At 44.0% G+C, this 10737-nt stretch overlaps 1 non-coding gene across 1 annotated transcript; it reads right to left on the bottom strand.

Moving 5' to 3' along the window:
- Positions 1-289: 289 nt before the first annotated feature.
- Positions 290-475, bottom strand: LOC137383729 (U2 spliceosomal RNA). The gene has a single exon (XR_010977445.1). It is a non-coding gene; the product is annotated as a U2 spliceosomal RNA (small nuclear RNA).
- Positions 476-10737: the final 10262 nt, after the last annotated feature.

The following is a 10737-nucleotide window of genomic DNA, read 5'->3' as shown; positions in this document are numbered from 1 at the left end:
ACCACCGGAACATGGGGGTTGTAGAGGTGAATCGTCACCACCCGGTCCCGTTGTGACGGAAGCGTGAAGAGCGGCTCCGCTGTGAGGATTGACAGTGGCGCCCGGTCCCCTTTCTCCTTGAACGCCTTCAGGAACTTGATGCATCCCGCCACGTTCCGGAACATCACGTCGAAGTATCCACTGCTGGGGAAATCCTGCTGGCAGAAGACGTCCATAGCTTGACATCCACAGCACTCGAGGAGGATCCTCTTGATGAAGAAGGTGCGATCGACCGGTGCATCTCCTTCCTTGTCCTTCACGACCACCCGAACGGTGTTGCAAACTCCCTGGCCTGAAGCTCGAAGATTGGTTATAGCCATTTTACTCAAAGCTTCCCCAGGATCAAAAGGCAATGATCATGGTCTCTTCTCAACCAAGTAAGCACTGATAAGAACAGATACTACACCTGATCTTAGCCAAAAGGCCGAGAAGGAGCACATAAGGCAACAAGCTCACCAAGGTTTCTCCTGCATTATACACATTTTGCCACCAGGAATGCGCTCTTAACACTCACATCCCTCTTTATACTGTTGCTGCAACGTGGTGAGGAATGTGGGTGGTTCCCACTGTTCAACTCCCATCTAAACACAGTAAGTATTTTTTGTTATTAGGGTTTAACTCCTTTGTGTTTTACTTGCCAAATAAACAGAGAGCAACAGGTTTTCTTGTAGGTTTAGAACAAAAAAATCTATTATTTATTGAACAATATGCCTTATCCTGAAATTGTCTCAATCGCACCCATTCATGTATTCACTCGCGCACATAACACACACACAAGAGACAGATAGAGAGGAAAAGGGGTAAGTGGTTTTAAATGGAGTAGGTTTCGGGTGGTCATAGTAAACCTTTTGAATTCTCTTGGAAGTCAAGTTCTCGTTGGTTGCAGGCCTGAGGTGTTTGCAGGTTTCTCTCGGTTGAAAGTTCCGTTGAAGACCGCGGGATCACTTCTAATTCACTGCTGCATTAGTAAAGATATAGAATTCCACAGCAGTGTGCTTCCCTTCTGGCTTTCTGGGTTTCTACCCAGTCCCTTAGCTGGAAACAAGATTCTTGGTGAGGCTTCTTCCTGGGTGTCTCCCTTTCTCTCTTCAGTGAGATACCTTTAAGATCAAAAATGGTTTCACACCTTTGTCTCTGTTGGGAGAAGTGGAACTCCCTTCCTGTGGTGACTGACAAAGGCGTAGGTTGTGGCTACTTCACATCTTCTTTGTTTCAGAAGAACCTATTCAATTCAGGAATGTTTCAAGATGGGTGTAATTGCATAAAAAGTATTCCTTTGGCCCTGACAGACAGTTTGAATATACAAAGGCCAGGTTGTTTACCTTCAGCTGCCAATTTTTAGCAGCATTGTCTGTTTTTTTTAGAAACGTAAAGTCAATTTTTATAACCCTTCAGTTTCAGTCTGCACTTTTTCATCACCACACTGCTTGTACACATGACAATACTATTTTTAATTAATTTGGTGTATTCTCAGTAAGCTGCTTTCTTTTAACTCTCTATAACCACATAATTATCCACATAATTATATTACGGCCAAAATTTACAACTACCTGTAAGGCTTCAACTAGATGGAAGCCTTTATAGTTGAGCCCGAACAGGCACCAATACTTTACCCCAATTTATTCATTCTTGTTTTTGTTTTTGGCTGCTCATCCAGGGTGAAGCCACATGCTGATGGTGAACTCTCCAGCACATCACAGCTGCATCGGCACTCACTACTTTTTCTGGAACTGTGCATGAAGAGTCTGATGCATTCCATAGCCCTGCTTTTTCCCTCACTAATTAGATAGTTAGTAATCTTTAGATTGTTCAGAAATTCCTTGTGTCCATCACCCTCCAACAAGCTTATTGATTCTACTTTAAATACCCCATCTGTGTATCATCAGCAGGTAGCAACGGTATTGTTACTTTAACATGGATAGTCACAAAATAATACAATTGTGATTGGCCAGTCTCTCTAGAATAACACACTAATCCAAATCTTCTCACATTCACATCTGATTTCCAGATTTTCATTTATTTGTCTGATATTATACTTGAATTACAATTGTTTATAATTTAAACACTTTTTGAATTTAATTCAAGTATAAAAAAATCTCCATACATTTAAACTGAGGTCAGTTTGTCTTAATTGTTTTTGGTTTCTGATATAACATCCTGTTTTCCTATTTTTTCTGATTAATTACTTGTGTATTGGATTTATCAATTGCCTACATTCTTTTATGTCAATTTCACGAATTCACTCCCCAAATTAGTAAAATTGTGCACCATTTCTCTTTAAGCATGGTTAACTTTTACTAACATACAATTTTAGAAATTGGAAGGCAAAGATTAAAAGAAAGGAAAATTTTGTAGAGTGGGAAAACTCTTGAATCACAAATTGGTATCCTTTCATGATTTGATCCCATTGTCTTGGACATTTCATTGATTCCCCAGTCAAATTTAGTTTTGTTACCTTTAGGATCTTTATTTATTTTTATTATTTATTTATTTAGAGATACAGCACTGAAACAGGCCCTTTGGCCCACCGAGTCTGTGCCGACCATCAACCACCCATTTATACTAATCCTACTCTAATTCCATATTCCTACCACATCCCCACCTGTCCCTATATTTCCCTACCACCTACCTATACTAGGGCCAATTTATAATGGCCAATTTACCTATCAACTTGCGAGTCTTTGGCATGTGGGAGGAAACCGGAGCACCCGGAGGAAACCCACGCAGACACAGGGAGAACTTGCAAACTCCACACAGGCAGTACCCAGAATTGAACCCGGGTCGCTGGAGCTGTGAGGCTGCGGTGCTAACCACTGTGCCGCCCAGATCTTGTCTTTATCCCTTAAAATGAGTCCATCATGCAAACACTTGCTACAATTGATGAACATTAATTTATTCACCTACATGTCATGGCCAGAAATAAGAAAAATTTAAAAGTTTTGGTTGCATCATTCTGCCAGATGAATATCAATGCATCTTGAACAGACAATTGTCATTAGTAAGATAAGTATTCAGGTTCATAGGAACTAGGAACAGGAGTAGGCCATTTGGCCTCTTGAGCCTGCTCCGCCATTCAACTAGATCATAGCTGACCTTCTACCTCAACGCCATTTTCCCGCACTATCCCCATATCCCTTATATCTTTAATACCTAGAAATCTAATGATTTCTGTCTTGAACTTACTCAATGATTGAGCCTCCACTGCCCTCTGGGGTAGAGAATTCCAAAGATTCACCACCCTCTGTGTGAAGAAATTCCTCCTCATCTCAGTCCTAAATGGCCTACCTCTTGTTCTGAGGCTGTGTCCCCTGGTTCCAGACACCCTCAACCAGGGGAAACATCCTTCCTGCATCCACCCTGTCGAGCCCTGTAAGAATTTTGCATGCTGCATGCTTCAATGAGTCAGTGGTTGGAACAGCAAGGAACCTCCACACCATCATTTTAATACAAAAATAAATAACTCTTCATACATGTTACAATTCAAACAGATCTCAAGCAAATTATGAAATGAAAAGGGCAGGCCTAGGGCCTTGCGAGTCCGGTGTGAAAAGGTTCAGTAAGAATGGTTTGGCTTGATTTATCAGTCAAAGGGGCAGCAGAAAGGTGTTTCGGAGATGCTTTTTTATGATCTGTTATGGCTTTAAAATTCAAAAAGGCGTTTGTTCTTTTAAACATAGATCCTCTAATTACCATCAAAATCTGATGTATTTTAAGAACCCAATCTCGCTCAGACTCACTGCCCTACTTTCTTCAATTTTAATCATTCTACTTGTTCTTAGGAAAATTTCTTTCATGAACTAGTCCACAAATTATGCTCCATCATGAACAATCACCTTGATCTTCCCACTTCAAAGGAATTTGTTCCACAAGTTCTTTCGCAGTAATAAGGATGCTGATTTCACTTCCAGCTGATACTTAAATAATTAATATAGTGGGCTGAATCTTCTTGCCCGCCGGAATAACGGTGGCACGCCCGCGCGAACTACAAGCCGCCACAATCCTCCATGCGGCAGCTCATTTGACTGGTTGGGGCGGGCCGCCCCTGCCTCCCTAATCATGTGGAAGGGACGGCCTGTCCGGCCCCGGCAATGGCATCAGCTGCCTCTGTGCAGATTTAAATACTTGTAGAGAAAGTGATATAAAAAAAATTAAATATATTTTACCCCTCTCCCCCCCCCCCCCCCCCCATAACCATAAAATTATTGATTTTCCCTTTCCCTCCCCAAAACACTTACCTGTACAATCTGACTTCCCCCACCCTCAATCAAGTGCATAAACATCAACCTTTCCCACTCTCCCCTACACCAGCGATATAACTTTGACCTCAGTCCCCTCCTCCCACACTGAGAAACCTACCTCCTCCCCCCCTCCCCACCAGCGTGGCTCCTCATTTCCCCAGACGGGGATCCGAACGCACGGGAGTGCAGGCCATCAGGCTGAAGATTGAAGCGGGACAGAAGGTGGCGGCGTAAGTATATTTAATTCATTTATTTGAATTTATTTAAACATTTAAATGGCGGTCCCGTCACCCAGCGGTCATGGGGCCACCACGAGGCCTTGCCGCCACCGGCAATATCGGGTAAGGCCTTCCCGGCATCGGGGTGCTGGGGGCCCACTCCCGGAGGCATTTTCAGGCCCCTCCTCACTGCCTTGGACACCAACGCCTGGGGAGAACAAAATCCAGCCCAGTATGTCCTTACATTCAGTAATGCAATGTGGCAATTAGAAGTAAGAGGTCAATTACTCTTCATTGAGATAAAAACATTAGTGTCAGGGAATCATCCAGTACAATAGCTGTTTTCAGATGTGCTGCTCAGTCAATTAAAAAAGAAAATTATAAAAATATTCAAACTGTACCTTTGTAATTCTCCAAAGCCGCTTTTCCAAAAAATGGTGCTGTGCATTTGAACTGTGATATAATGTAAATTAATCCAAATAAAGCCATACCACTGAAGTATAATGTACATAGGCTATTGCTGGGTAATTATATATATATAGACCATAAGCATCATGGCATGATGTGATGTCCCGAGTCTGTACCTCATGCTGCTCAGTGTTCATGTAGATACCTTAGTAAGAAGAACCCTGTAAATAAACTGCTGTTACTTTGACCCCGAGTCTGCTTTCCTCATTCAATACTTTTTTTTATTCATTCATGGCATATGTGGGGGCATCGCTGACAAGGCCAGCATTTATTGCCCATCCCTAATTGCCCTTGAGAAGGTGGTGGTGAGCTGCCTTCTTGAACCACTGCAGTCCATGTGGTGTAGGTATACCCACAGTGCTGTTAGGGAAGGGAGTTCCAGAATTTTGACCCAGCGACAGTGAAGGAACGGCGATATAGTTCCAAGTCAGGATGGTGTGTGACTTGGGGGGGAACTTGCAGGTGGTGGTGTTCCCATGCATTTGCTGTCCTTGTTCTTCTAGGTAGAAAAGGTCACAGGTTTGGAAGATGCTGTTGAAGGAGGTGTGGTGAGTTGCTGCGTGCATCTTGTAGATGGTACACACTGCTGCCACTGGTGGAGGGAGTGAATGTTGAAGATGGTAGATGGGGTGCCAATCAAGTGGGCTGCTTTTGCCTGGATGGTGTCAAGCTTCTTGAGTGTTGTTGGAGTTGCCCCCATCCAGGCAAGTGGAGAGTATTCCATCACACTCTTGACTTGTGGTTTGTTGATGGCAGGCAAGCTTTAGGAAGTCAGGAGGTGGATTACTCACCGTAGAATTCCCAGTCTCTGACCTGCTTTTGTAGCCACGGTATTTATGTGGCTGCTCCAGTTCAGTTTCTGGTGAACGGTAACCCCCAGGATGTTGATAGTGATGGTAATGCCATTGAATGGCAAGGGTCGATGATTAGATTCTTACTGGAGGACGTCATTGCCTGGCACTTGCATGGCTTGAATTTTATTTCTGTGTCTTCTTTCTCTCTATTCATCCCATATTTCCCTCTCTTTATTTTGCTTTCTGTACATGATTTTACAATGAATTAAATAGACTCCACAGTAGCAAAATTCAATAAGGCAAAAAATAGGCTCAGGTATTACGATTAACCTGCGGAAGGTGCTTCCAAAGCAGGCAACATGCAAATTTCATGCTGCCTGCTCTTTTAAATAATTTTTGTGTGCAGGAAGCACACTGCTGAATGGCTGCAAGCCTATGCAGGAGGCACAACATTGTGAGAGGCTGGCACCACTTAAAATGAGCCTGCACGACTTAAATCCAGCCTGTACCTCTTAAAGGGGAGCTGCACTCTGGCTGGAGCAGAGGCTGGAACTTGTTTCAGAAAGAGAGTATGAGCTAGAAGAACAGTGAATGATGGCACAGTATGGTAGAGAGCAGGCTCCAAGATGTTTCGGCGCTGCACAGTAGACGTTGGTTGAGGAGGTGTACAGAGCTTGTAGCTCATCCTCTGCAGAAGTGGTGGCCGTCTCCATTAGCACACTTGCAGACCCAACCATGCTGCAGCATCTGATAACCGATATCTCCGTTTCTATTGGTTTGGGTACTGCAGTGGAAATTCAGGCTGAGGTCATACATGGTGACCTTTCTGCCACACAGGCTCAGAGCATTTTGATCCACTTTGGGAGAAAAAAGAGAGAGACAGAGCATTCCTTAAATGGTGAGAGGTTAGTAAGTGTTGATGCCCACTAAAAGCTAGTATGCAGATGCAGCAAGTAATTAAGAAGGCAAATGGTATGTTGGTCTTCATTGCAAGGGGATTTGAGTACAGGAGTAAAGATGCATTGCTTCAATCATATAGAGCCTTTGTGAGACTGCGCCTGGAGTGTTGTGTACAGTTTTGGTCTCCTTATCTAAAGAATGATATACTTGCCACAGAGGGAGTGCAATGGAGGTTCACCGGACTAATCCCTGGGATGGCGGGATTGGCTCATGAGGAGAGATTGCAGAAACTGGGCCTGTATTCTCTAGAGTTTAGAAGAATGAGAGGTGATCTCATTGAAAATTACAACATTTTTACATGGTGTGACAGGGTAGATGTAGATAGGATGTTTCCTCTGGCTGGTGAGTCTAGAACACAGTCTCAGAATAAGGGGTAGTTCATTTAAGAGATGAGGAGGAATTTCTTTACTCAGAGGATGGTGAATCTGTGGAATTCTCTACCCCAGAGGGCTGTAGAAGCTCAATCATTGAGCATGTTCAAGATAAAAATCAATAGATTTCTGGATACTAATGACCTCAAGGGATATGGAGATAGTGGGGAAAAATGACGTAGGGGTAGATGATCAGCTATGATCTGTCTGAATGGCAGAGCAGGTTCGACGGGCCGATTGGCCTGCTCCTGCTCCTGTTTCCTATGATCCTATGACTGTGACATCATGGCTGCAGATACCAGTGTGAAAAATGGCGCAGCGTCTCATAGCATCTTTCCTCCAACAGATTACTTGGATTCCTGAGGATCCGACCTCGGGGAGTGGCAGTGACTCCATGGAGAATGAGCCTGTTGTCCTCTCTCAGGATGATGGTATTTGCTATCCCACCACTGCCACTGTGTCAGAGCCCCTGCTGTCACCTTTCAGCCAGCCAGCCCAGACTGCTCATCCCCATACCAAGATGGTGCATCCCATAGCCAGGCCTTCTAGGCCCAGAGCAGCTCGAGGCCATCTGCCAGTCTCTCTGGCTGAAAGAGTGCAGCCTTCCACCAGCCATCCTGCAGCCACTGGGAGGGCACTAGGACAGGCAAACCCACATGGAATGCATGCATCAAGGGATTACACAGGATGAATAGTTGACATTTGTGTGCAATATTGGATGGTTTGATTTATGACGTTGGTTTGAAATGTTTATTTTGTGGTGTCTTTTATTTTTGCATTGTGGCTAAGTGGATATTGCAATGGTCAGTGATGGAGGGAAGGTGAGGTGTGGGATGTCGGTGAATAGGAAATGGGATTGTGTTCACTGATGTTGTAGTCAGATGAGCCAATCACCGGAAAACCTACCTGGAAAGTATAGTATAAGGGTATCAAAGGATTAATCTTGAGAGAATGTAAAGATTAGCGTGTAAAATTAAAGTGCATGGGATTGGGGGTAGTGTCTTGCGATGGATAGAAAATTGGTTGGTAGACAGGAAACAAAGAGTAGGAATAAACGGGTCTTTTTCTGAATGGCAGGCAGTGACGAGTGGGGTACCACAGGGATCGGTACTAGGACCCCAGCTATTCACAATATACGTTAATGATTTAGATGAGGGAACTAAATGTAATATCTCCAAACTTGCAGATGACACAAAACTGGGTGGGAGGGTGAGTTGTGAGGAGGATGCAGAGAGGCTTCAGGGTGATTTGGACAAGTTGAGTGAGTGGGCTAATGCATGGCAGATGCAGTATAATGTGGATAAATGTGAAGTTATCCAGTTTGGTAGCAAAAACAAGAAGGCAGATTATTATCTGAACGGCTATAAACAGAGAGGGGAATATGCAGCGAGACCTGGGTGTTCTCGTACACCAGTCGCTGAAGGTAAGCATGCAGGTGCAACAGGCAATAAAAAAGGCAAATGGTATGTTGGCCTTCATAGTGAGAGGATTCGAGTACAGGAGCAGGGATATCTTGCTGCAATTATACAGGGCCTTGGTGAGGCCACACCTGGAATATTGTGTGCAGTTTTGGTCTCCTTATCTGAGGAAGGAAGTTCTTGCTATAGAGGGAGTGCAGCGAAGGTTTACCAGACTGATTCCTGGGATGGTGGGACTGACGTATAAGGAGAGATTGAGTTGGTTAGGATTATATTTGCTGGAGTTCAGAAGAGTGAGGGGCGATCTCACAGAAACCTACAAAATTCTAACAGGACTTGACAGGGTAGATGCAGGAAGGATGTTCCCGATGGTGGGGGAGTCCAGAACCAGGGGTCATAGCCTAAGGATATGGGGTTAATCTTTCAGGACTGAGATGAGGAGAAATTACTTCACCCAGAGAGTGGTGAGCCTGTGGAATTCACTACCAGAGAAAGCAGTTGAGGTCAAAACATTGTATGTTTTCAAAAAACATAGATATAGCTCTTGGGTCTAAAGGGATCAAAGGATATGGGGGGAAAGCGGGAAAAGGCTACTGAGTTGGATGATCAGCCATGATCATAATGAATGGCGGAGCAGGCTCGAATGGCCAAATGGCCTAATCCTGCTCCAATTATCTATGTTTCTATTACTGCCACTCGGGTGAGCTAAGAGATCATGTGGGAGAGACTCGAGAACAGTTACAGCATGGCTTTTTAAGGAGACACACAGGCTAGTGTGGAGTGTATATAGTTACTATACAATAAAGTTTAATCATTAAACACTACAGTTTAAGAACCTCTCTGGCTAGACTCTATACAGTGGCAGCGTAAAGAACCAAATATGTCACACGGTGAACAGCACTAGGATCGAAGTCCTTTACCCAGAAGAGAAAATTTGAAGGAACAATCATCCTTCAGCCAGAAGAGAAGAAACTTTAAAGCAAGTAGCTGAAGACAAAAAAACAAACTACATACATTAGAAAGCAGAGAAAAGCTCCATAGAACGAAGCGTGGCTGAAAAGCAAGCAAGTTCAAGAAATTCCGGTGCCATAACCTGCAGAGCGAGGGACCAAATACTGGAAGGTGGGATTAGACTGGTTGGCTCGTTTTTTTGGCTGGCACAGACACGATGGGCCAAGTGGCCTCTTTCTGTGCCATAACATTTCTATGATTCTATGAAAAAAGCCTTTTGAAGAGCTTAAAAAATTAATTTTCTAAAAGCTGCATGTGAGCAAAACCCAAAGCCAGAAGAACTCAAAATCACATAAAAATATACAGAGAAAACAAATAAGAAATGTCGACCAGCATGTGCTCATAGAAAAGCCACTGATCAAAATGCTGTTACTAGAAATAAGGCTACGAAGGGTTAAATTATTTCCAGTTCAGTGAAACACTGTAAAATTTAACAATAGAAAGAGAAACAATTTTAGTTTCCTTCTGGCCTTATTCTTCACAAGGGAATTTCTACCAAACTGCTTCACAGCCTTTGCTGCAAAAGACCTTATTGTCCCATTTCACTCTCCGTTTTGAGACAGTCCCTTTTTACAGAAAGATTAAATGCTCCCAAACAAGTCACTACTGCTTGTTTGTCCAGAATCATAATGGTAAATATCTGAATTTTCTTCTGTGCATCTATTCCTTAATGTATCTTCTCATTCTCTTATTTTAGCATCATCATAGGCCCCAGGGATCTTTGCATGGGGGAAGGAATGAAACCAGACGGACCACCAGGCATCGACCTAGGCACCGGAAACAACAACGATAAATCCAGCCCTGTCGACCTTGCAAATTCCTCCTTACTAACATCAGGGGGCTTGTGCCAAAGTTGGGAGAGCTGTCCCACAGACTAGTTAAGCAACAGCCTGACATAGTCATACTCACAGAATCATACGTGACAGACAATGTCCCAGACTCTGCCATCACCAGCAGGACAAACCCACCAGAGGTGCTGGCACAGTGGTATACAGTAGGGAGGGAGTTGCCCTGGGAGTCCTCAACATCGACTCCGGACCCCATGAAGTCTCATGGCATCAGATCAAACATTGACAAGGAAACCTCCTGCTGATTACCACCTACCGCCCTCCCTCAGCAGATGAGTCACTACTGCTCCACGTTGAACAGCACTTGGAGGAAGCACTGAGGGCGGCGAGGGCACAAAACTTACTCTGCGTGGGGAACTTCAATGTCCATCA

This window comes from Heterodontus francisci, chromosome 24, assembly GCF_036365525.1.
Source record: "Heterodontus francisci isolate sHetFra1 chromosome 24, sHetFra1.hap1, whole genome shotgun sequence".
Taxonomy (NCBI): Eukaryota; Metazoa; Chordata; class Chondrichthyes; order Heterodontiformes; family Heterodontidae; genus Heterodontus; species Heterodontus francisci.
Note: the sequence above shows the minus strand (reverse complement) of the source record. Positions and strands in the feature narration are given on the sequence as shown.